This window comes from Sciurus carolinensis, chromosome 14, assembly GCF_902686445.1.
Source record: "Sciurus carolinensis chromosome 14, mSciCar1.2, whole genome shotgun sequence".
Classification (NCBI taxonomy): domain Eukaryota; kingdom Metazoa; phylum Chordata; class Mammalia; order Rodentia; family Sciuridae; genus Sciurus; species Sciurus carolinensis.
The window spans coordinates 66269975-66297094 of record NC_062226.1 but is presented as its reverse complement, the minus strand read 5'-3'; the positions used below and the strand labels follow the sequence as shown (position 1 = coordinate 66297094).

The 27120-nt window shown below is 34.3% G+C and overlaps 1 protein-coding gene across 1 annotated transcript in view; it reads right to left on the bottom strand.

The window, feature by feature from the left end:
• Positions 1-23277, bottom strand: part of Rfx3 (regulatory factor X3) — a 287161-nt gene extending 263884 nt beyond the window's left edge. Inside the window, exon 1 of the mRNA XM_047524971.1 lies at positions 23145-23277. The gene's annotated coding sequence lies outside the window, so the exon portion shown is untranslated. The remainder of the gene's footprint in view (positions 1-23144) is intronic.
• Between the last annotated feature and the right edge of the window lie 3843 nt (positions 23278-27120).

Sequence of the window (27120 nt, the reverse complement as noted above, 5' to 3'; positions counted from 1 at the left end):
GCAATATGGCTGAAAAAAGATAATCATGAGCTATAATCATGGAAGCAGAGTGACTGATACATGGGAATTCACATTTCATTATTGCATCGAACTGCTCTATTATGTTTTTTTAATTTTTGTTGTTAATTATACACATGCACAAAATGTATACTGAGTTAAGATGTAAAATCTATTTCTTACTTTGGTTCACAAAAGTCAGGAAACATACTTCCCTCCCCCAGGCTCCCTATTATTTCTGTTTCTGCTAACTTCATTTTTTTTTTGCTATATTTTATACATACATTTTTTTATTTAGCTTTTAATTTTTTACAGACTACATTTTGAGTCATTGTACACAAATGGGGTACATCATTTCATTTCTATGGTTGTACACAATGTAGATTCATACCATTCGTGTAATCATACATATACATAGGGTAATGATGTGTGTCTCATTCCACCACTTTTCATTATGTTTACATTTTTCCTTAACAAAAATGGTCAGAAATAGGTGGGACTGGGGATATAGCTCAGTGATAGTGCAATGTTTGCCTAGATATACACCGGGTCCTGAGTTCAATCCCCAGCACTGCAAAAAAGATCTATAGACACACACATACACGGAGGAAAAACATGAGGGTAGACTCAAACTTATTGCTCACGTATTTTTTCATAAACACGGTAGTGGTACAAGTTAAGTGGTGATACTAAATTTGGCTTCTTTAATTAATTACTTATTTCTTTAGTGTCAGTAATAATCAGGTACTCATGTTCAACACTCTGGCCCAGGGGTTGCTAAAATGTGTGCAAGCTGACTCGCTTCAGACACAAATGCCTGGGCATATTTGCAAGTATAATCACTGAACTAGCTTTAACAATGGAAACCAGGATTAAAAATAAATATATATCTAATTATATACAAACAGAGAAAGGTAGTTTTTTGTTTTAAGGCTCCACAAAATTTTCTACTTCCTTAAGCATGTTAAAACACACATATATTAATTACATTTGTATCTCTTTTGAAGTTTCTACATAGCACAACAGACTCAAATGTATTTCACAATGGATGACAGGCAAATAATACTGAATATCTGATGCTGAATTGAAATGGAAAATATGATTTTGACATTAGCACACTGATACTGCCATTCTAAAAATATCACCATGTCAAAATAACAATTCAAGACAATTTGCCTCCATTAGTAACTCTTATTTATCTAAATAACCCTTCATTTCTTTTTGCATATGCAAAATTTTATAAATTCAATTCATAAATTGTGATTAAATATGACTAGATAATGGTAGATATCTGTTATCTATATAAACAATTCTATTTTCACATTTTATAAGACATGGAAGAGCATCATTATCATAGAAGCTATCATATGCAAAGATGCTTTCTCCAATTAAAATTAGCCATAAGCAAATTTGATGTTTAACTAATCAAATGCATTATGGCAAATTCTAATTTCTATATGCCCATTAATTATTATTTTTATGTTTGATACTTCATGTGTAAATTCTGTTCAAAATTTTAAGGTATATTTATAATTCTTAACTGGCACAATTAGTTTATTAGACATTTGGGTTGCTTCCACCTCTTGGTTATAGTAGTATTATAAATACTGTTGCTAAGAACATGTGTACATAAGTATCTAAGTTCCCGATTCAGTAACTTTGGGTATATAAATCTATGGATGAGATTGTTGAGTCATATGGTAATTTTGTTTAACTTATTGAGGGCTTCTTTTCTAAAGTGGCAGTATCCTTTAACACCCTCACTAGCAATGTACAAGGGACCCAATTTCTCTACACCTTCACTAACACATTTTTTTTTTCCACTTTGTGGATCATATCGCCATTTTAGGACATATTTTAGTAATAGTTATATAAATGTTTCAGAAGAACCTCCCACTTTGAAGCAGGCAAAGTGGACTTGATTTAATTTTGAAAGGATCTCAATCACAATACTAGTCATTACCATATACATATATATGAATATATATACACACACATATATATATGTATATATATGTATAAACGTGTATGTGTACACACATATATACATGAACACATACACACACAAGTGCATGTATGTATATGAAAAGGTATATAAAAATTATTAAAGGGGATAATAAGAAAGGCAGAAAGTACTAAAATAAGGATAGACATTAAAAAAATTAGGACTAATATAGCAGAAAGGCTAGTATCAATCAAAAGCTTTGTATATAATAAATATACAAAGGCACATTTGAAGAAATTACCAAAAACTTACCACTTTCATGTCTTTGTTCAAATGTTACCTTCTCTGTAAGCTCTTAATCACCCTAGTTAATACTGCCAATTTCTCTACTCTCATCATCTACCTTCTCTATCCTTCTTTCTTATTTCTCTCCATAGCATTTATAACCATATCTATATACTACATGCCCATTCATTTTGTTTCTCATCCCTAAATGTTTGAATGTGAGCTCCTCAAGGGAGAGGCCTGATCAGTTTTGTTCATCTACACATCTTCGATGGCAATTCACTTCTTGACCCACACTGTATGTACCAATGTTTGCTTAATTCATTAATAATATAAAAACTGAAATGAGCAGATACACTTAAATTTCTGTTACAGAAACTGAAAGGCACCCCTTGAATCTGGGGACAGTTAAAATGACATCACAACTGGTAATAAATTGAGCATCTTATGAGATGGTACATGATGAAAATACACTGAAAACAAAGAGGGCTGGATGGGTATAGATATTTACAACATATATTTCATTTGGTTGCCTGTTTATTATTCCCACATGTTCTCATATTCTGTTATTAGTGTTATAGTGTCTACTGAATCTTTCTTTTAAAACTTGCTTAATCCTTTACCATTTTTACTTTCTGACATAGTTCAGCATTTTCTTTATTTATTTGTAACACCTTTTATATATGAAGAATGTTTTGCTTTTGGTCTTATGACAAATGTTTTTCTGTCTATCTTTAGATTTTATTTATGGTCTTTTCACAGAAGTTGGCATTTTGTATGGTCAAATTGATTTCTTTCTCTATAACTTCTGCTCTTTGCATCATGCTGTACCTATCCTAGGTTTCTATAAATATTAATTCCCTCTAAAAATATACAATAAAATTTGAAAAGGGTAGATGGACTTTTGAATGAGTTTCATATAAAAAATAAAGGTTTTTTTTCAAGATAAATTCTCTGTAGTAGACATCAAAGCAGATAACCCTACATTCCCACAATGCAACCTTAATTGAAATACCACAAATGCAACCACAGACCTGACTTTTGCAATAATTGTTTTCTACAGAAAATTTTTCTGTTTTCTTAACAATTATGATTGTTTACATCAGCTGCCTTGGTACAACCCTGGAACTCAAATCGTGATCCTGCACTTTTAACATCCCAGTGGGCATAGTGAAGCTGAGCAGCAAAAGGAGAAACATGAAAGGTTTGAGGTATTCAACATGGCTCCCTAAAAAGCAAAGTTCCCATAACACTCCCACATTCTTCCTATTGTAAGCAACGTTAGAAAATTCTGCGGCAAGTAAAAATGAAGGTACTAGATCTGATAAACTATTCCCTAACTTATGAAACAAAGAATTAATCTTCTTATATGCTAAAGAAAGCCCAGGCAAGTCTAGAATTTCATAGATAAAATCCATTGCATAGTGAAGTTACAAAATATCATTTGAAAAGGTAAGAAGAGACCTAAAGTCAGCCAAAACCTGATAACTATATGATCCTGTATTTGATGAAATATCCAAAATTCATTAGTTCATACCATTAAATATGTTGAGAACAAAAGAAAGCAAATAAATCCAATGGAAATAAAATTGCATTGCTATAATGATCACCATAAAAAATCAGGGCAAAATTATAAAATAGTTAAATGTGTTTTCTGTAATTTAATTAAAGATAAATGGCCAGGTGTGGTGGCACAGGCCTATAATCCCAGTGGTTAGGGAGGCTGAGGCAGGAGAAGCCCAAGTTCAAAGTCAGCCTCAGCAAAAGTGAGGTGCTAAGCAACTCAATGAAACCCTGTCTCTAAATAAAATACACAAAATAGGGCTGAGGATGTGGTTCAGTGGTGGAGTGCCCCTGAATTCAATCCCCAGTACCAGGGAAAAAAAAAAAAAAAAAAAAGATAAATGATCTGATGCTTAATCAACAAATATTCATTGAATGCTTCTATCAGGAAAGGACCTAGGGTCTCAGGCTGAATTTAAAACTAATTACATAATATTCTGCCCTTAAGACGCTAATAAACAATTTGCAAAGATTAAATATTTACAAATAAAGAAAAAAATTAATCACAATTCCCAAGGAGGAACAGGAATAGAAAGTTAAGAAATTCATTATAAGTGACTGATCAACTCCCTACTCCTCTCACACAGAAGATCACAGGGCCTCAGGCATGCTCACTCTTCCACTGAGTTACAGTCCCAGCCCTAAATCTAACTTCAGAAGAGAGGAATTTAAGTAGGTTAGGAAACATGTTCTTAGTAGAATAAAAGGATGAGAACCACAGGCCTGGTGGTGTGGTCCTATAATCCCTGCTAATCTGAGGCTGAGGCAGGAGGATCTCAAGTTCAGAGTTGGCCTGGACAACTTACAGAGAGTCTGTCTTAAAACAAAAAATAAAAAGGGATGGGAATGTAGCTCAGTAGAAGAACGTTTGTCTACCATGCAGGAGCTCTGATTCAATTACCAGAACAACAACAACAACAAAAAAGAACCAAATTTTAGACAAAATAAATGACAAGGCATAATTCAGGAAACTATACAAGCTAGGAAAGAGCAATGATCATTTATTGAGCACGTATGTGTCAGGCAGTGTTGTTTTGCCTATGTTGTATAATGTAATCTTCAAAACATCTAAGTTTGATGTTATTAATCTTACTTCACAAAGTTTAATTTGCCCAAGGTTAAACTACTAGGAAGTAGCAAAGTCAGAATTCAAATTCAGGGCTGCTCATTTCAGAGTTTAGCCTCTTAACCAATACACAATACCATAAGCCAGGATAGTCAGGGGGAAAGAGAAGTTACTGAGCAGAGTGGTAAAGTTTAGGTTTGAAAATGGACATGAGACCACAACCTTCCAAACAGCAAAGTCAAGTTGTTTTGTGGCACATCATGCCACTGAATAAATATTTCTTAAATTATTCTGATCAATAGGCCATGAGGAATTCAGAAAGAGTCTGATCCAGTGAAAAAAGACTCTGACATATTTGTAAAAATTCAAAAAAACCTCTTTTTATGGAGGATTTCATTAAGCCATATTTTTAAAAGTTTAAGCAAAAATTATTCAGATTTATATATTGATAAAGAACACATTACCTATTTGAGATAATTCCTCTTTATGTCCAAAAATTATAGCAATTTAGTATTTAGTTATTCTAGCAATTCAATCTCTATATTCAAACTTCAATTTAATTAAGACTTGAAAGTATTTTAACACTTTCTGTTCATGTGAATTATACTTTCAATACATGTACTTTCTATTCTATTTTATGTGCCAGCACATCAGAAAATCAGAAATAAGTTAAATCAAAAAGTTACTTAGATCCCTTCTCCCTTAATGTTCTTTCCTCATAAACTGAAAGCAAAAGCAATGTAATGGATTATATTGTACTTATATCAAATAACATAACGTTTTAAAAATCATAAAAAATAAACAAGTTTTAGGCAAAAATGCAAGAACTAACTAATATTTCATCATATCTTTGTTTATCATATCTCCTTTTTTTATTGAAGTGAGGATAAATCCAATGGGAACAGTTTTACAAGAAGGCTTGTCTGTGGGGATTTGCCTTATTAAGAGCAAATGACAAATGGTTTTCCCCCATAGGAAACCTACTATTGTTTTATATAAATGTATCCATTCAGATTTGGTACCACAAATGAGACTACAGAAAGCATCAGATTATGTTTGAAAGTTCCATTGTCATTTTCTTGGTGTCTCTTGAATGATTTGTTTCAAATAATTAACAGTGTCAGCACTCACAATTCATCTTTACCACAGAAAGAATACCAAAACTAAGTTCAAGTCTGGGCTCACTTATTTACTTTAAATTCTAAAACAGAGAGAGAACAGTAAAACTATATTTTGGTTCTTCCTTATTCATATCACTATCTCATACTATTAAGCAGTAAACAACATATCCGTCCAAAAATTCAGATTAAGAAAATAAAGAATCACATAATAACATGGCTGCAGGTATTGCTTCTGGTTGCTGTGGAATAAAGGGCAGCCCATTCACATATTCATTCTGCTGAAGCACTCAAGAGTGCAGCAACACCTTTAAAGCCCAACAGGGCAAGTCACAGCTTGTACTACCCTCTATCAGCTGCCAATATTTTACTTCTGTTCCACAAGTGAGTGACCTACAGGAACAAATGTTTCCGTTTTTTAAACTAATAAATGGATTGTTAAAACAATCTTCAGAATGTTTAGAATCACCTTTATCTTCATCAAATAAGTAAAAAGTGGGGCTGGGAATGTAACTCAGTGGTAGAATCCATGCTTACCATGGGTGAGGCCCTGGGTTCAATCTCTAACACAAAAGAAAGGAAGAAAGAAGGGAAGAGAGAGACAAAGAAAGAGAAAGAGAGAGAGGGAGGGGGACAGAGAGGGAGGGGGACAGAGAGAGAGAAAGAAAGAGTAAAGAGGTACATGTCAGGTCTGATAACTACTTATACTAACACATTAGTTATGTATATATCATTAACATCCAGTAAAGGAAAATACAAATGACAGGAATAAAAAAAAATCTTTAATTTTCTTTCTCTAGAAAAAATCATGAAGAAAGTTATGAATGAAATAACATTCTTAATACTAAATGCTAAGCAAAGTTTGCACTAGCTAAAAGACAAGAATATTTGTCAGAGCAAGGGATGAGGGAGTCTGGGGTTCAACAGTCTCAGCTCTATGCATATATGAAACACTTATCAGAGTCACTTACCTCAAGTCACTTAACCTCACTTTTCTTATCTTTAAAATAAGTAGGAGGTAGAGAAAGAATTAAATAATCGCCAAAGTCCATCCCAACTTAAAAAATCTGATGCTAAAATAAAATCCTAATTATGTCTCTACTGGAATCCTATCTATTTGTGCCCTTTGAAATCATGTGTAACTCTAGTGAGGGATCATTTCACCTGCCTAGTCTCTACTATAGCCCTCTGGCTGCCTCTTTTGGTCTGCTATGCTGGGCCAGACATAATAGAGGGACAAAAGAAAATGGCAATAGAACAGTTAAGCAGAGACAGGAAGAAAGACTGAAGTTGAGTCCTTGAGGAATGAAGACAGTCATTAAAGGGGTTTGAGGCTCCAGATCCAAAAGCTTAGCTGCTATGCAAACAGGGTCAAGTTCTAAAACACAGGTCAATGCTTGGATAAAGCTCTTTTACACATAAAGAGTCTTTCTTCTTCCTATAAGACTATTAAACTGTTTGCTGTTAGGAAGTTATTATTATAGAATAAGTAGATCCAATGTGAGAATTTATATCACATAACATAAATTATTATATTTATTTTATTATATCACATAACTTAAATACACTGGTAGTTACATTTTAAAAGGAAATAATCTTTAAATGCTAGAATAAAATTGCCTGTGGTTTGTTTTTCTTTGTTTTTCTTTTTTTTTTTTGGTTTTGGTTTTTTGTTTTTTTTTTCCTGGTACTGGGGATTAAACCCAGGGGAGCTTAGTCACAGAGCCACATTCTCAGTCTTTTTTATTTTTCAAGACAGGAACTCCCTAAGTTACTAAGGCTAGTATTGAACTTGTGATCCTCCTGCCTCAGCCTCCTACGGTGTTGGAATTATAAGCATGTGCCATTAAGTCTGTCACCTATGCTTTTATTGATACTGTATGAAACATAAAATAAAAAGCCAAATAAAATTATACTTTGAACTTAAGTATGACATTATTTAAGAACACAGAAAATACTACATTGCAATTAAAATAATAAAAAGTCAAAGAAGTGAGTTGCAATGGTACATGCCTGTTATCCTAGCAACTCAGGTGACTGAGGCAGGAGGATCACAAATTCAAGGCCAGCCTCAGCAAGTTAGCAAGACCCAGGCACAAAATAAAAAATAAAAAGAACTGGAGATGTAGCTCAGTGGTAAAGTGCCCCTGTGTTCCATCCCTGCTACAAAAAGAGAAAGAAAAAAGAAAAGAAAGAAGATTAAAATTTTTTTTTGATTTTAAATATAAGGCATCTAAAAGCACAAAGTTGCTACAATGTTGAAACTGATATTACATTACATTCATAACAAAATGTATTATAAATATTACTGAAATTAGCATATATATTTATATATTGTGATGTTTTGTTTTACAGGGTTACATTTGTTTGGTTCAAACAATGAACCATTAAATGTTGTACTGGTATTTTTCTTCTTATACTACATCTTCCATCTACTTCTGGAAAGCATAAAAATCTAATATCCAGGATCACTTAACATAGGTATTTACTAATGGCAGAAAGAATTAAATATAGCCCATGAAAAAAGAAATGGTAGATTAGTTATGGGATAAAATCATTTAATTAGAGCAAAGTTTTAGTTACTGCACATCACTTTACTATTCATTCTGGATAGTTATCCTGTAACAGAAATATTTAAAAGATTGCTACAAAATCTTGCAAAATCACATACATTTCTAATGAACTCTGGATCAGGCAGAAATTTAGTAATTAAAATTATTACGTAAATGAAAAATGGAGACCTTATTTAATGTATTTATTTTTTCATGCCTAGTCACTTAATTAGATTCCAACAAGAAAATATCAGATTTTAAAGAGATTTAGATCTACATTTTGTATTGTATATTCAAACACCATCATTGTTTTATTATACATATTAGTTCATTTCACAATAGTTTTCAACATAAATAATGTTTAAGGTGTTTTTTGTTTTTGTTGTTTTGTTATAGACTTTAGAATTAGGAAATGAGGGCTGGGGTTGTAGCTCAGTGGTAGAGTATTTGCCTTCCAAGTATGAGGCACTGGGTTCAATCCTCAGCACCACATTAAAAAATAAATAAATAAATAAGTAAATAAAATATAGATTTTTTTAAAAAAGAAAAGAATTAGGAAATGAGTTTCCTTCTACCTGACCTCAGACAAATAAAAAAATTTAGGGAATATCCTCATTTCCTGAAAAAAATAAATCAGAAAATATTAAACCATTTTCAGTACCATCACAAACTTAGTACACTAGCTTTTGTATGTCTCTTCCTTTATATTCTATAATAAACAACCTAAAACATGTCCCATTAACTGAGCAACTAACTTTGAAAGAAACATACCACAAGATAGTTGGCTCTTTTCCTTCATCAATTTACAAAATGATTTTAACTATTTACCCAAACCTACCTCCAAACAAGTTAAAACAATGACAAACAAAAGATTAATTCCATTTCACCTCTGAGAAGTATATCTCAAGATAGTTTTCTTCCTGAGTCCTGCAAACAAGAGCTTCTGACCTTGTGCTGGCTATCTTTTTTATCACATTTCAAAAACAGAAGCCTGGAATTACTAAACAAAAGACTTAATCAGCAAGTGAAAACAACCTTCCTAACTTAATGCTGAAACAATATGAAGATAATCACTTTTAAATATGTTGCCCTCAAAAACATAACTATTATTTTAAGTTTACACTGAATCTGCACTTAACATATTTTCAAAGCAACACAGGATTCAAGAAGGGTTCAAGTTTATTTCAATAAACAAATATTTCGAATTATATACCTTTAAGAACAGAGATAATTTTTAAATCTGTGTGATGAATACATGATAATTCATTACACTATTCTACTTCAATATAAGTTTTAAATGTTCCAAAATATAGAAAGTTTAAAGAATATGTACTTTATAGTACACAGTTTCTCACATATATTGGTTTCCCAAATATAAACTATTTTAGATATCACATAAGGAGATATCCCAAATTAAAATATTAATTTTTATTTTGTATACAAATATTGTATTACTTCCTAATAATTACAAGAACACCTGATGCAACATATCAATTTAATGCTTTTCTATATACATCATCTAGAAAGTCAAATGTCATACCATAAAAGTCAAAGGTCCCAGAACCTGCCAGGTGTATGGTGGCACACACATGTAATTCCAGCAGCTTGGGAGGCTGAGGCAGGAAGATTATGAGTTCAAAGCCAGCCTCAGCAACTTAGTGAGGCCCTAAGCAACTTCACAAGACCCTATCTCTAAATAAAATATTTTAAAGGGCTGGGATGTGGCTTAGTAGGTTGAGCGCCCCAGAATTAATTCCTGGTAACAAATAAATAAATCAGTCAGTCACAAAACCTTATGGCAAATATTCACAACTAATTTTTTTTAAAACATGTGGTACCACAAAGAAACTAAGTATAATCTTTTCCTCCACTTCCTCTATTTAAAATCATAATAAGGTTAAAAACTTATAGTTCTCCTGGCATGGTAGCACACACCTGTAATCCTAGCTACTCAGGAAGTTGAGGAAGGAGGATCACAAGTTCGAACCAGACTCGCAATTTAGTGAGGCCTTAAGCAACTTAGTAAGACCTTGCCTCAAAACAAAAAATAAAAAGGGTTGGGAATATGACTGGGTGGTAAAGCGCCCTTGGGTTAAATCCCCAGTATCAAAAAAAAACACCACCAACAACAAAAGTAGTTTCTAATTCAAATTATTTCCGATTAACACTGGTTCATCCATCTTACCACAGTATTTTTAATATTTAAATACTCTATCAATTTCAACCAAATCCATATTTCAACTCCTACCCCTTTTTTTTCTACTTTAAATGTTTATTCTTCTTTTTTATCCTTGCAGATTCCCAAGGATATCATCTATCATTTCTGTAGCCTTTTACAATTTGAAGACCTTAAAAAGTATGTCGGGCTGGGGAGATAGCTCAGTCGGTAGAGTGCTTGCCTTGCAAGCACAAGGCCTTGGGTTTGATCCCCAGCACCACAAAAAAAAAAAAAAAAAAAAAAAAAAAGTATGTCCACATAGCTAAGAATATGCAATTTTGTATCTAACACACCACTATCTTTTCTTTCAAAATACTCAAGACCCAATGAATATCTAAGTCATTTCAGTATTCCTAAATATTAATAGTATTAATGTAAAATAGAAAATGGTACTAAATACACATCAATAAAAATCCTTTAATTATTCATTCAAATTTAAAGCTATATTAAAGCTAACATGAAACAAAAAGCTTGTAGAGTGATATATCCAGTTATTTCTTAGACCTCTGCTAGAATATTTTTTGAAACAAATACTACAAATAATGTCAGAAACAGTAATAGCTATGTTATTATTAGATATGCTAAATATGCAAACCAGGATTCACACATAGGCCCTGATATGATCTTTGTTTTTCTTTACATTATACTAGTCGCTGTCCATATTCTAGTGTTTCCAATTACATGATCTAACTTCCATTTACCTTCATTTTTACCCAGTCTTTCACATTAAGCTTTCACATTAGGCAAGAGGTGCCATCTATTGGCATTATTTCTAAGGTTTGTAAACCAAAAGGTAAACTAGAACTTCCAAAGCTCACATAAAGTACATATTTGGGAAATTCCACACAGCAATGGAAATAAGCAGAAACAAAATTTAATAGGCTTATGTCATGTGACAAAAAACATTACTTCAAAGTGTATCCAGGGCAGCAGGCTGCAGGTGAGTAGAATATCAGGATCACTATTAATGACCTTTTCTCACAGATTACTCTGATCTTTACCTCCAGTCCATGGTCACTTGCATTTCTATCAACCACAAGAGTGCTCAAGCAAACCTAACCCAGTCAAAATATTAAAATACAGCTCTCTCCAAGTTCAAAGTGTTTTAAAAATCCCACCTCACTTCCAAGCCATATAGTTCTTGTACCTTTGCTGAAATATAAATCCATATCTATTACATAGCTTTACCCATTCGATATTATTTTAAAGGTTTTGAATTTCAAATTTCCACAGACTTCTAAAAATAAACGAACAGATCAACTGTTGATCCAGCAGTACAATGTTTTAGCCTACTAAAATGAAATGAATTACAATTTTTGTGTTTCTGATTTAATTCAATTCAGCATTCATGGCCTTTATTAACTAAAAATAGTATCTAAAATCATCACATAATGTGAGGCACTATTAAAAACTATTTCTAACTTCACACAAAGGTAATTCAAAGAACTTAAAACATTTCCCCTGATTTTCTTTGCCTCCAGAAAATAGCACTGAGGTAAATATGTTAAATGTTCCTAATACAATTCCAAGATATATAATTCAAAAGCCAGTAAGCAAAAAATAGCACTGGTAATGGTACTACAGCACCAAGCAATATGTACATTAAAATAACTTTCTAAAAGTATATACACATAAATACTCATATACATAAAACACAGTATTTAAGCTAAATTCCATGTTGTAAGTACACCATAAAAATGTAATGCAACATTTTAAAACAAAACACTTTAAAACACCCTTTACTGAAGCATTCAATATAATCAAGTTGTAAAACAAAGAACCTAAGTTTATCTGGTCTCTGTGTATAAATTTTTCATGTTGGGTTTGAGGCACAGTCAAATATATGTTGCACATTTAGAGCTGTAAAAGTGATTTCCAGATTACTAGTATAATAGTTACTTAAGTGTTTTTTTATTAATGACCCTTAAGCTGACACTTCATCAAAACTCATTTCTTAGATTGTCATCACACATAGTCAGATACCAACAAGTGAAAGCCTGATGCTACAGATTATACTCCTTGGGTTGTTTAAAATGTCAACACAAATAACAGAAGAAAAATCTAGGTTTTATTTCAAAATTATATCCACAAAATCACCTATTTAAAGCAAAATTTAAAAAGAAAGACTCTAATCCATGAACTAGTTTTTCTCATTAGTCCTTTATTTTATTCCTATCTGAATATGCACATGACTAAATCATAATACGGCCTCCTTAAAAGAGAAAGATAACATTTTATATCCACTAATAAACTAATGAACAGACATTTACAGATATATTCAGTCTACAGGAGAAAAAACAACCACTAAGTAGAAATACACTCAGTCTTTAGAAGAAAAGTAATAATTCAATAATAAAATAAACACTTTATTAAAGTAATAAAATGCCTATCTTTACAAAAATATACTACTCAGTATAGTAGTATAGCAGAAAAGGGAAAAAATTTGGAAGAGATGGTGGATTATGAGTCACTACACAATGCCTACCTGGAGTCCCACCCCACAAAAACTTCACAGTCCAGGAAAATGAACGGGAAGAATATGTAAGGTACTGGTATCTAACAAGAGAAACAGGATATGATTTCTAAATGTTCTCTGTTTCTTCCTGCTCCTCTGTAGCATCATCTCCCATTACTGCACAACTGAAGCATGGAAGAAAAAAACTTACAAGTCAGTTGTCTCTAAAATGGTGCTGCACATTAAGGTAAACTAACAGGGTGAAATGAAGAAGGCAAGACACATTTTAAGGATGATGGTTATATTGAAATATACATACGCTATTAAGCACACATTCCACTCCTCAGTTTATACCCAAAGCACTTAAAATCAGTGTACTACAGTGATGCAGCCACATCAATGTTTATAGCAGCTCAACTCACAATAGCTAAACCATGGAACCAACTTAGGTACCCTTTAACAGACGAATGGATAAAGAAAATGTGGTATGTATATAGACATACCACGCTGGAATACTACTGAGCTTTAAAGAATGAAATTATGGTTTTTGCTGGTAAATGGATGGAGTTGGAGTATATCATGCTAAGTGAAATAAGCTAAACCCAAAAACCCAAAGGTCAAATGTTTTCTCTGATACGAAGATGCTAACTCAAAAAATTGGGGGTGGGAGGGGCTAGGGAAGAATAGAGTTACTTTATATTAGGTAGAGGGAACTGAAGGGAGGGGAAGGAACATAGTGGTAGGAAGGATAGTAGAGACATTATTACCTCATGTACATATATGATGGTATGATCAATGTGATCGTACAATATGTACAATCAGAAAAATAAGAAATTACACTCCATTTATGTATGATCTATCAAAATGTATAAATCATTCTACTGTCATGTACAACTAATTAGAACAAATTTTTTAAAATTTTAAAAATTTGAATGTAGTTCAGAAACTTAAATTTTTTTACACTAACCAACTAAGAATAGCATTCAAAAATAATAATAATAGGGGCTGTGGCTGGGGGTAGAGCTACAACCTAGCATGTGTGAGTTTGATTCTCAGTACCACGTGTAAATAAATAAAATAAAGGTCCACTGACCAAAAAAAAAAAAAAAAAATTAATAAAATAGTAATTACAATCTCTTAATCTTTCATTCACTCCCCTATTAGGCTGGCAAAAGAGCTGAGGTATAGCAGAATATGTGGCTTTTCCTGAATTAAGCAAAAATGCTTCCCTTCTCATCTAGTGCTGCTCTAAAAATCCTAACATCTATTTACCAAATTAATATTAAAATTTTATGAAAATGCATTAGACTTGACCAAAAGACAATAGTTTTTCTGCTACCAAACCTGAATTAAAAGGATGCTTATTGTGCTTGCTTCATCAACACATACACTAAAATTGGAATGATACAGATGGCCCCAATGTAAGAATAACACACAAATTCATGAAGCATTTCATTTTAAAAAAAAATTATTATCTAAGTACAAGTCACATTCAAAATTAAAGTAATAATTATTAGCAGTGGAGAATTATAAGAGAAGACTAGTGTGGATGATGGCAATGCTTCCAGATTAGGGTCCCAAAGTTGTCCAAAGACTGTCTGAACTTTCCCACACCTTGACACGATTTGAGCTCTTTTCAAAAACCAGTTGAATAGTATAGTATAATGGGGATAATGGGGGCGGGGGGGGGGGGCAGGAGTCAAGGCTTTTATAACTGGAGAAATGTAAAAAATGAAATCACAGAAACCTAAATTACTTTCTAGTGCTATTTCTCTTATCTATCCACATACTTGTGAAATTATGTCCTGTTTTAAATAACTCATTGGTGAGCAACAGGCAGGAGCCCCAACTGTCAGACACTTGTCTGGCACACATACATAGCAAAGCTGGTTCCAGCAGGAACTCAAGCTGTGAGGCTCAGATAATTCCTATGTGGGTGAGCAAATCAGGGCACTTGGCCATCCTCTCTACAGGAGCCAATGAAATGGCAGAACCTTCTAACACTTTGCCATAGGTATGGTCATTATGCTAGTGTCAGGCTTCGAGTTTTTCTTTCTTATTATTAGAAGCAGCAAGGGCAAGCAACATGATAACCTTTTAGAACATAGGTAAAGCGATCACCAATTTCTGGCTCTATCTTATTGGTATGCTTCCTTTTCCCAGTGCCAATTTTGCCACAGAATCAGACTATTAGTATTGGAAAGGGCTTTGAAGATCACAACGTCCTACTGTTTCATTTTACAGATGGAAAGGCTGAGACCTACGGGATTAAAGTGACTAGTCTAAGGTTTTACACTTAGTGGCAAACTGAATACCTCTGTTATCTCCTCTTTACACTCATTTTGCTGGCACTTCTAAAGTCCTTAACTTCTCAGCCTAGTCACTGTTTCTCCTTTGGCTTCTACCACATTTCAATTTATCTGTCTCCTCTCATCAACTAATATACTTAACTTTTTCAGACCACTTGCCTCACTGTCTTATCACGGACTCAGTTCCTATTATCCCATACCTATTTTGGCCTAAACAGGAAATATCAAGAAACTTTGAGACTCCTTGTCCAAGCAATGTAAAATAAAGGGGAGTTGTATTGACAGGTATTTAAAAATGAGAAAGAATAATTCAGGAGTTAAGAATCAGCAACAGTAAATAACAGTTATAAGCAATATATTATAGAATTGTAGAATAATTCCTTGAACAACTGATCTTTATAAAATTAACTAGAATATCGTATTATACAGTAATAAGTGACTGTGCAAACACAGTATTTTTGGACTTCAGATTAACCCTAAAATACTTAGCCAGAGGCAAGTACAAACTCAGGATGAGGGAGAATTCTAAATCAAAACTACGAAGCTCAGTGGTAAAGGGTTTGCCTAGCATGTGTGAGGAACTGGGTTCATTCCTTAGCACCACATAAAAATAAATAAAGGTATAAAAAACACAAAAACTTTTGTTTAAAAAGTAATTTAAAAAACTGCATTCAGGTACATCATTAGTGAAACAAGGTTATATTTGTTAAAGAGAATAGTCAGATGGATAGAAATTATATGAAAATAACATGATTTAAAATGGTTAATCTTCCCAGATAAAGCCATATTTCCTAGACTTTTGAAAAGTTTCTTTGAAATTTGTCAAATTCATAGTCAAAAGGAAGCAGAGAAGATGACTGAGTTGAGAGTAAGTCTCACTTATGTGCTGGGACTAATTATCTATAAAAATAATGTAAAGGGGGTTATATAATTAAACACAAGACTGGGGAAGATGGAAGCAGGTAAAAAGAGAGGCAAACAAAAAGTTGGTACAATATACAATAATTTGGGGAAAAGAAGACAGTATCAGAGAGATTTTTCAAATGGAATGTATAAATTATATTTTTCCAGTCTGAGAAATATTAAAACCATTTAAATTACACTAAAATTAATAAAAATTTCATTCTTAATCGAATTGCTCAAAAAAATAAAAATGTATCCAACTACCAAATAGAAACTTTAGTTATAGCTGCCAACTTGAAAATGCTAAACATCCAAAGAAATGGAGCCAAAGAAGACATTTTCCCTCTGTAATTTCATATATTGCACTGGATAATGGTTACTTTACAACCCAAGATAGGGGTTAGCAAATTACTCCAAAATTCCTTATTGTTACAGGTTTATCAGAGGTGATCTCACACATTTTCATACCCTCAGTAAGTAACAGTTATAAGCAATATATTATAGAATGGTAGAATAATTCCTTGAACAACTGATCTTTATAAAATTAGCTAGAATATCCTATTATATATTAATAACCAGATTTAATATGAAGTTTATAAACAGGGTTCAAAATGATCTCAAATAAATTCATGTATAACTTGAAGAGGAAAATATAAACAGGATAATGAAATGGACAATGGGAAGTGTAAGAAATAATGAAATGTTACATCATTAGTTCTTTCTAAAATCCCTAGACCAAGAGAGTTATATAAACATAGTAGAAGGAGCCCACTATAAGGCTGCAGAGTCCTAAGACATAATTTTGTACTAACATTTTTTTTTATTTAGTGTGGTAACAAGACTGATTATCAAATGGTAACCCAAACCTGTGACTGGAGAGGTATCTTCATGGTTTTTTGTTTGTTTTTTTTTTTTATTTTTAAAGGAGAGGAAAGGGAATAATTACTTAATGAATACAGATTGTGGGCAAAGTCTTCCAGAACTTCACCCCACTAGAAAAGAAATGGACACCAAGGATCATGTTCAAATGATTCCTAAGTGGCAAAAAGGTTACAAAAGGTATCTTAGCATTTCCTAACAAAAATAAACAACAGGTATTGAACATATATTCTCTAAGTACTAACTAAAGCACATTATATAAATTATCTTTTATGTAAAGAAAAACCCCATAAGATAGGTTAAGATTGATCCTGTTTTCAAATGAAAAAACTGAGGCTAAGTGAAGGCAAATAACTTGTCCCAGGTCATACAACTAATAAGATTATCTGAAATCTGACTCCAAAGTCTGTGTTCTTAGTCAAAAATGTATTCATCCCACCCACCTCTTTATTGATATTCTAAATACAATTCAGTTTTTTAACTGATTCATTTTTATGAAGTACATCTTATACTTTGATATGAAATCTAAAATTTCAAATATAAAGATTTTTAAACAATACAATTTGCCATATACTTTTTAAATCTTGGTGTCATCGACTAGTAAACTGTAGGACTATATTTTTTCACAGAAAAATGCCTAACCTTCTTTTAACATCAGTATTTTAAAATATTGTTACTCTTCTATTGACATCTTATATTCTTTGACTCACTCCAGCACAAAAATTATTACACTTTATAAAGTTAGTTTTTAAAAGTATCACCATAAACTGATTATAGTTGAATGTGGAATAAATCCATGATCAAGAATTAAAAGTTCCTTTAATGGAACTATACATTTCAAAGTTTACTTGAGGAAGATACCGCTGTGTCAGTATTCACCTTTAAGAGTACATACTGCTGTGAAAAGAGTTGATGATGTAAGAAGCAGCCCAAAAAACCAGATTCAAAAGCTCTAAAAACAAAAATCTCTTCAGATACAGAAAACTGCTCCTACTTTAGAAGTGTAAGACACAGAATACAGCAAAGAATCTAAAACTTCGCTGATAATAAGCCAAATTCAAAAACCAAGCCAGACTACTCCCATAGCATAAAGGAACTCTTTTATCTAGGTAATTTTTTATATTATTTTCTTATTATTGATAATTAAGCATTATAACCCCATAAGCATTTATATTCTTCAGGTGTGAGTTTATTTCTGAACATTATACCATGAAAGCCTATCACTAATTATGCTATATAAAAGTGTTATAAAAACATGTAATGTACTGATATGTGCCAGCAATAACAAATTCTAGAAAACCAAAACACCAAACTGTGTTCTTCTCAAGTTAAAATAAATTTTTGAGATTCAATTGTCTGTATATATTTTAATCTATAGGATTACTGTTGACATTCTGAATACATCAAAGATTTCAATTTAGTATTGCTATATGTTGCACTAATACATATAAGAACACGTGCTTTGATAAAAAACTGAAAATTGAGACAGTATATTAAATTTTAAACTCCACAGAAATAAGGTTATGATATGCTTGAATGCACAGGTAATTAAATTTTTTTCTTTAAATAAAAGTTCTAATCAGTTCACATTTTTAGTTATAATAATCTGATGTTGATAACAGCACAGCACCCTCTGGTGCATCTGTTATAAGATGTGCAAAATTCCCACCAAAAAAAAGGGGGGGGGATGGAATCATAGAGTAAAAATAAAGCTTAGAAATCAATAGCTTGATAGTCTTTTACTTACTCCAGCACATATTTTTAAATGCTACTGCTTAAAAACAATTTTCATTTTTAAAGATCACTACAAATTTTATAGCAGCAACTGAAGTAGCTCAGGAAAATTTTTTTAATTTTAAAATATGAAACCAACAAAATACAATACCCGTTTCTAACATATATCACTAAAATTAAAATGTCATGAAAATTTTTATTTTAAGTATTAAATGGTTAAAATTTACTTATCATCCTAACCAAATTTCACTTTACTCAAATCATTTTGCTTCAGATAAATTTGACCTTTGAGTGTAAAGAGCTCCCACATTTTTTCTTTCTGGATTCAAAGGAAATTTGTCATTATTTGTAAAAATTGATAAATAGTTTATAAAAAGCATCTGCAAGTTCGACAGCTTGAAAATACAGGAACACTTAGACATAAAGTGTTAGTTCAATGACAAATCTTTAGTAGTTTGAAGATTAACAGTTTAAAACTTTTACTTACAAAAAAAAACTCTTCCTAGAAAATAATTAACTCTAAAATATCCAACTAAAGACAAAAGCAAAGGATGCCACCTGCTTTAGACAGCCCTTTCGTGAACCCTGTGAAAATCTCAACACAATGCAGTAAAAAAATGAAAGTGACACCTGTTTAAAGCAACCATCTGTCTCTAACATGCTAGATTTAGTCAAATCTACTTAATCTTGAATTTCCAAAATATGGGAACACTATGCACCTGTGAACAACAAGGAATTTATAAGCCATTTGGTAATGGCTACTGGGAGTATTCAAAGAGTTAAAGTCATATGATTAAGCAAACTATAAAGTAACAGAATAAAAGAGATTTAGTCAAATGTAACATAAAAGCATAAACAACCAGCAGATTCATCATTTAAAAAGTTTACTAATTTAGTATTTTCATTTCATTTCTTATATTCTCAGTATGGATATTAAGAACAAAGTAACAACCCTACTGGACTTTCAGGCAGGGAAAAAAAATTAACTCTTCCTGCACATTTGACATCCATCCTTTAAAAATAAACACAAACATACACACAATTTAAAATCTGAAAAGCAAAATTATGCACCAACTACTGATTTCTTGAGTTGGAAGTTTAGAGGAATGCATACACAATATCAACTTTCTCCAGAATAAAGAAAAACATCAGCCAAAAGTAACCTCATCATTCAAACAGCACATGGCATCTATCTTCAGATTCATTCATTTTTTAATTATTATTTTTAATGGTAAAAAAAAAAAATTACCACAATAAATTTGTTGAAATTAAAAAACAAATGTTTAAGGTTAAAGTATTTCAAGCTTTTAAACTATAAACCTTTTAATGAGTACCTGAGTCCAAGACTATTTGAATATTGGAAGAATAATACATTACTTTAGAAATCAGGCACAACTACCTCTATATAATGAAAACATTGTAAAATGGTGCAAAACCTCTAGGAATGCATTAGTTCACTACATGTATGTAAATTTACACTGCCTATGTCCTATACTGTTTAATATAATTCATAGAATAAAAATACAGAAAGACTGAGAGGCATTATAATATAAAATAAATCAGATATTTAGCTACTCAATACAAGTTACTAGTGAATATAATTTGAAAGCATGATTACTTTCACAGATTTCTATTAGCCTAAAAACTGAAAGCAATACCAATACATAACATATACCCTCCTAGGAAAAATATTATAGAAAGAATGAACTAACTGCTTAGTGTTTACCTCTTTATTTAATTTTAAATATCATTTGTTTTGCTAGTATGTCTGATTATTACTTAATCAATCCATGTGAATAATTTTCCATTTACTTGAGACCAAGGTATCTCTAACAGCAACTTTTATACCACATGCATGCTTTAAAAATTGGTTAAGAAGTCAAATTCAATTTAAGCTCTGCTTTCAAACTGGTTTGTGAACATAAATCTAAATTTTAGAAAATCTAAAACACACGAGTGAAATGCCTCAAAATGTTCTTAGACTCTGCAAATAAAAATATTAAATATAACATTGTAGAATATACATAATCTGCTTGACTGAAACTTATGTAAATGGCATAAGGTCTAAACTATCCCAAGACGGCAAAACTCCTATTAACTTCAGAGAGAGTTTATAGGACCCAGGAGCTTCACCATCCAAAAGTGTTCAGGCATTTGACACTCATCTGAACAGAAAAAAAAAATACAAGTTAGTATGAGAAATTTGCATGGAACTTAGGTTGGGGAGGGGATGATTATAAAGAGATGTGAGTGCTGACAAAAACTTCTTTCCGAACAGAATATCATCTGCATTTAAAATAGAAATCAAAAGAAAATGAAAAAAGTTTTATTAAAAAAAAACCCTAACTCCTATTTTAAAATATTAGCCTTAATAGCATTATAATTACCCAACCGGCTCATTGACGATCTCGAGAATAATTAATACTGTCACATTATTCACTGGCGGCTCTGTCAGTTAATCAATATATGTTTGCAGTTAGAAAGAATACTATTTTTAAAAGTATTTTAAAATCTAAATTGGAAATTACAACATGTGCAACTACAATAGTACATTATATCTGTTTTAGTACACATTAACAATACTCTTTACTGATAATCAAAAGTCAGGCCAAAAAATTAACAAAATTAAGGGATCTGTAAAACCAGGTTAGCTCTAATCAATAACCCTACTACTTGAGGACTGATAAGTATTCAAATCTACAGAGAAAAACATTTTCTTGGGAAAAAAAAAAAAAGTTCCCTCTTCTTAGCAGGTTTAAGTTCACTGTCCAAAGAAAAGCAAAAAGTAAATAAAAAGAGTATGTTAAGCACACACATGCCTAGATCTTAAGAACCACAAAGAAAGTGAAATATACACACGTTTCAAGTTGAGAAGCTTCATGCATTCTTTATGAACAACTTGACTTCAATTTCAACTCTCAAAGGGAAACGATGGAAAAAAAAAAAAAAAAAAAACTCTTAAAGTACCATAACTGTCACAAATAACATTGTGAAGTGAGTTCTCGCAAGCTTCGTTGTGTCCTTTCCCTGTTCATCACACACGAAGTCTCATAACCACAATGAAAATTGTTAACACTCCACTGTGGGGAGGGCGGGTTCATCAAAGTGAAATGGAACCTCACTACTACCCCTCCCATCTCCACAAGAAGGATAAAGCACTGTCAATAACTACTAACCCAAGTACAACAGATACCCTGCATCCGGTTTAAATCACAAGCGCACACACACACACACACCAAAACGACAAGAGACACACTGAGAGACAGAGACTGACTTTAAAAAAAAAAAAAAAAAATCTCTTTCCCAGAGCAAGGAGAGCCAGCGAAGAGGCCCCTGGTCTCAATATGTGTGCAGGGGGGGTGTGGGGGGGAGAAGAAAGAGGGGGAGGGAAGAGTGCTGAATGGATATTAAGACTGTTTGCAGCACAAAGAAAATACAGTTTTAAAAGAAAAAAAGAAAGCCATGAAGCTGATGATGGTCAAAGAAGAGCAGCTCATTTAGCACCAGGCAGAGGGGCAAAAATGAAGGGAATAGGCGGTGGGAAAAGTTCACGGATGTATGAGGATAAAAATAACAAAACCCATAACAAGGCCCCACAAGTGAACAACAACAACAACAACAAAAACACCACCTCTTGGGTCCCCCCCTGCACATTGTTATCTATTTCGGTTTTCAAAGAAAAAGGAAACAAGCAGCTTTGAAAAAGAAGAAAATTAAAGAAAGGGGGCAAAAAATCCCTTATCCCTTCACCTGACCCTCCTCCTCAGACCAGACCTAAGGGAAAGATCCAGCATCCGCATCGGAAAACCCTCTCCCGCTCGGCTCACAGCCCCCCGCGCTCCCGCTCCATCCCTGAAGTGCGGCCGCCGAGGGCCGGGGAGGGCTAGCGGGCGGCGCGGCGCCCACACCCCCGACCCCGCCGCGGCGCGCAGGGTCCATTGTAAACAAGCCGGGGACGGAGCCCCTCGGCTGCCGCGCCACAGCAGCAGCCCGGGTGTCAGAAGTGAGACCCCGCACAGCCACGCTCCGCTTGCACACACGAACACACACACGCACGGACACACGCGTTCACACGCATCCACACGCTCCCACACACATGTAGAGACCGAAGAATATTCACCTTGGCTGTGGATTATTGTGGTGTTGTTGGTGGGTGATGGAGATGGTGGTGGTGGGGAGGAGGAGGAGGAGGAAGAGGAGGAGGAGGAGGAGAGGAGTAGTTGTTGTTGATGGGTAACAGTCGCCAGGACTACGGTGACTATGGCGCTTGATTCACAAGGCAACGGTTGCTATAACTCACAAAAGAGAGAGAGAGGGAGAGAGAGAGGGAGCGAGAGGGAGAGGGAGACACTCGCACGGGGAGGGGTGGGGGAGGGAAGAGGGGAGGAGGCGGGCCGGCGGAGTCGCCGGAAGGGGCGGGCTCAGCACCGTGACTGACAGGGCTCCGAACCCTGGCGGGCGGAGGGGTGGCGGAGGGGACCGGATTGCGACTTAGGGACTCCGAAGAGGTGCGTTTAGGCTTGGCAAGGCCTGCAGTCACTTAAAGTCCTCTTGGACGAACGCTTCTACACAATTTTGTCAAGCCGAGGAGACTTTAGAGTTACAGTGCGAGGAATACTTTCTGTAAAACCAGAGTTGCCGGTCACCGCAGCCAGCCTTGTGCAAAGAAGCCCCAGAGCCATGAGAGGGTAACGGCTAAGCCAGGGGTGCTCCTAAGACAGGAGCAGTTAGGGCGATTCCAGGCACTTTGTGAAGAGACCAGCTATGGCGGGGGAACATCCACTTTGAAGAACGGCCCTCGCCCCTCCCCCCGTGCGAAACATCATTTCCGGGGCGGGATCGACGGAGGGCCCGGATGTGCCACTGCTTCGTAGGTGAATCGCCAGCGGTGTTCCTGGTAGTGTTTGCTTCCTGGCTTATCCTTTCCCAAGACTCTTCGGGACCCTCGCTGGACTGGAGGGTCCGAGCTGCCCTTTTCTTTCTGTTTTCTGCGCTCTATTCTACTCCCGCCTCCTGAGGCCGCGACTCCGGGAAGCGCGGGCGGCGGGGTGTGAGCGAGCTGCCTCCGCCGCCATCTTAGAGAAGGCGAGCCCTGGGTGCCTTGTGGGCAGCGAGCGGGCCTCCCGCGGACCCGCAGCGGTTTGGCGCGGAGAGGTGGAGGTCCGAGCACGTCCGGCCCTCACTCCGGAGTGAAGAGGCGAAGTCATCACTCCCTACCTACAGGGCTGGGAGTAAGTGCTAATAAAGAGCAAGAATTTGCCCTTCCCGGAGGATGAGAAAACCCATGGCGATCTTCCTCGACGAAAGGAGTGGAGGGGTGGGGTAACTTAAACCTGCCTGAACTACTATCCCGTTAATTTCTAGTTCCCTGTTTTTTTCATCACCCAAGTAAATTGTTCATCCCTCTTCAAAGTTGATCAAACTTGGATTTCAGCTCAATCCTGTATTCTGTTTGTACCCCCGCCCTCAGCCTCTTTACTTGACAGCCTAAGGTAGCAGAGGATTGCTTTTCTAAGATGTATTGAAACAGACGAATGGCTTCCTTCTGTGATGAACGTTGTCAGCACACAACCTGGTATCTGGAACATCCGTTGATAATGCATAGTAGCCTCTAATACCGCTTGGTTCAAACGTATTCGTCCAATTCTTTAAACTGGAGTCCAGCAGGCACGTGCCCCCAGGCTCTGCCAATACCCAAAATCTCCAACGTTTGCAGCTAAGCAGCTTATCCAAGACAATAACAGAAGTAGAGCCTTAGGAAGTCAGTTCTCTTGAGGCGTAATTTTTGCACCTGCAAATAAGGGATTTGGGCTGGCATGAGTTCACCAGTGCTAAAATAATACTGAGCTTTTTTTTTCTGTGTCCTAGACCTTGTGTTAAGGGTTTACATACATTATCTCATTTAATCCTGGCACTACTATTAGGTAGAAAAGATCCTCATTGTAGGAAAAATAAGCAGTCGTAAAAGTAGTTTTACCTCTCTATGTCATGAAATACCAGGTAAAGGCATTTTAGAAACCCAACTATTGAAACAATAGATTTAAGAAAGTAATATTATTACCTTGTGTAATTTCATAACAAGTTGTGAGTGTTCTTGATGAGTTAACAGTGTAGTAGTAACTCATTGATCAGCACAGAGCTAAAGTTAAAAGGTTTCATGACCCACTGTGGCGGTAGTTACACAAATGACAATGCGGTGACCAGCAGCAGTTCAGCTCTTCAAATTTAGAATATTCATTTTATTACATTTACAGATAAAGTCCTCTATTCCTACAATGGTGTTAGGGCTGCTTGCTCACGCTACATGGCTCTGAATAGCTTTGCTTTTTTAGTTCTATTGTCTGTTATAGTTTGCCTGTCTCCTCACTGTCAGCTGTTGCTTCTTGCTCCTGTCAGTGAACATAGTTCTATTATCCTCCCCACCCTTTTAATTTACTGCTTTTAATCTGCAGGCAAGAAAACCACATAATGAAGCTTGTGCAAAACTGTCTCAAGAGTATAGATAGATACTTTAAGGGACTGTCTTTTTAGAAAAAGTGTGACCTTTGTGCTAGGACATTGTAACATCAGTTTTAAGCTGCTTAAAGACTTTTTTCCTTCCCCACTACTTGGTAGTTTAGTCTTTTCCTGCATTAGGAATAGATAAATTTATTTAAGTGAATTCTTGTAAAGTTTTTATTTAGAATATGTAGAATATGTTAGAATATCATTAGTGGTGACTTCTAGCCATAGTGAAGTTAATTTGAAATTTTCAATGTTACCACCACATTGAAATCAATTCACTACATGGAATTGAAAGTCACAGATTATGTATGCATGTACTGTTTCATATTATAATTAGTTATAAAAGGACCAAGAAATCCTTTTGCCTATTGTCAGTTCTAGTAAGATATCCTTTGAAATCTGCATAATTGTATCTTCACATTTACTGTACATACATTTCAAAAATACATTATTTGTTAAGAAGTCACAGGAAAGATCCAGCAGTATTAGACCATTCTAACAGCTATCGCCTACTGCAGTGCAAAACACTGAGCTCACATAAACATAAAAACATTTTTACATTCCTGACAAATTCAGTAAATTGTCAGTGCAATAATTATTTGCTGAGTAACTAAAACGGGGCAGTTTATAAAGTGCTCAAAGTTAATAAAAATTAGTTAATAGAAAACAACTTGTAATGCATCTTTTGAATTTGGACTGAGATTGGGATGACTGACAGACAAAAATGAACATGTTTGTATCTGAACCTCTTGAAGAAAAAAATGTGAAGCCCTGATTCTTTATATATGGATTGTATACTTTCTAAATTACTGTAACATATTCTTAAGGGTAAATTTCCTTTTCATTATTACCTACTGGGGTGTTTTCTATTGTTAATCTACATATTCAAGAACTAATAAGTTATTTCAATTTTAATGCTTGGAAAAGGAAAATGTATATATGAAAAAAATACTGATATGCCTTAGCCTTGCTTCCAAAACATTGTGTATGAGGATTCAGAAAATTAATGTATTATATGGCAATTTACCACCGAATTTGTAGTGAATCCTTTAATAAAGCAGAACCAACACCTGTTTTAAACTTTTTCATTTGATTATAATATTGTTTCCTTCAGTTGAGGAAGACACAAGAGCCTTAGTTCTCATGTGAAATGATGGTTTCATTTCTAATCAGTATTAAGCATTTATACAGACCACAAGAGAAATAGACTGCTAGATTAGTAATTGCCTTCACTGGATTTGAAATTCAGTAGATATGTGATAACTATCAATAATAATGAGAGGGTAATAGAGACCAAAGTAATTCAAAACTATGTAGAGGCTGAGACTCAATCCTCAAAAAATATATAATTTGTCACTATTCTCTTGAGCACCCCTACCACTCTCATCCCCACCTAACATCTATTTTGGTCTTGAAAAACAGTGCAATTGATTTTTTTGGTAGATTTGTCTGTGTAATTGTGTGTTCTTCAAGTTACACAAACCAGGTGATAACAGTCCTGAAGTATGCCTATCCTTATGTATATTTTGAAATTAATTTTTCACCCTAGCACAGAAAGATAATAGGTCTTCTAAAGACCAGTCTTTAAAATT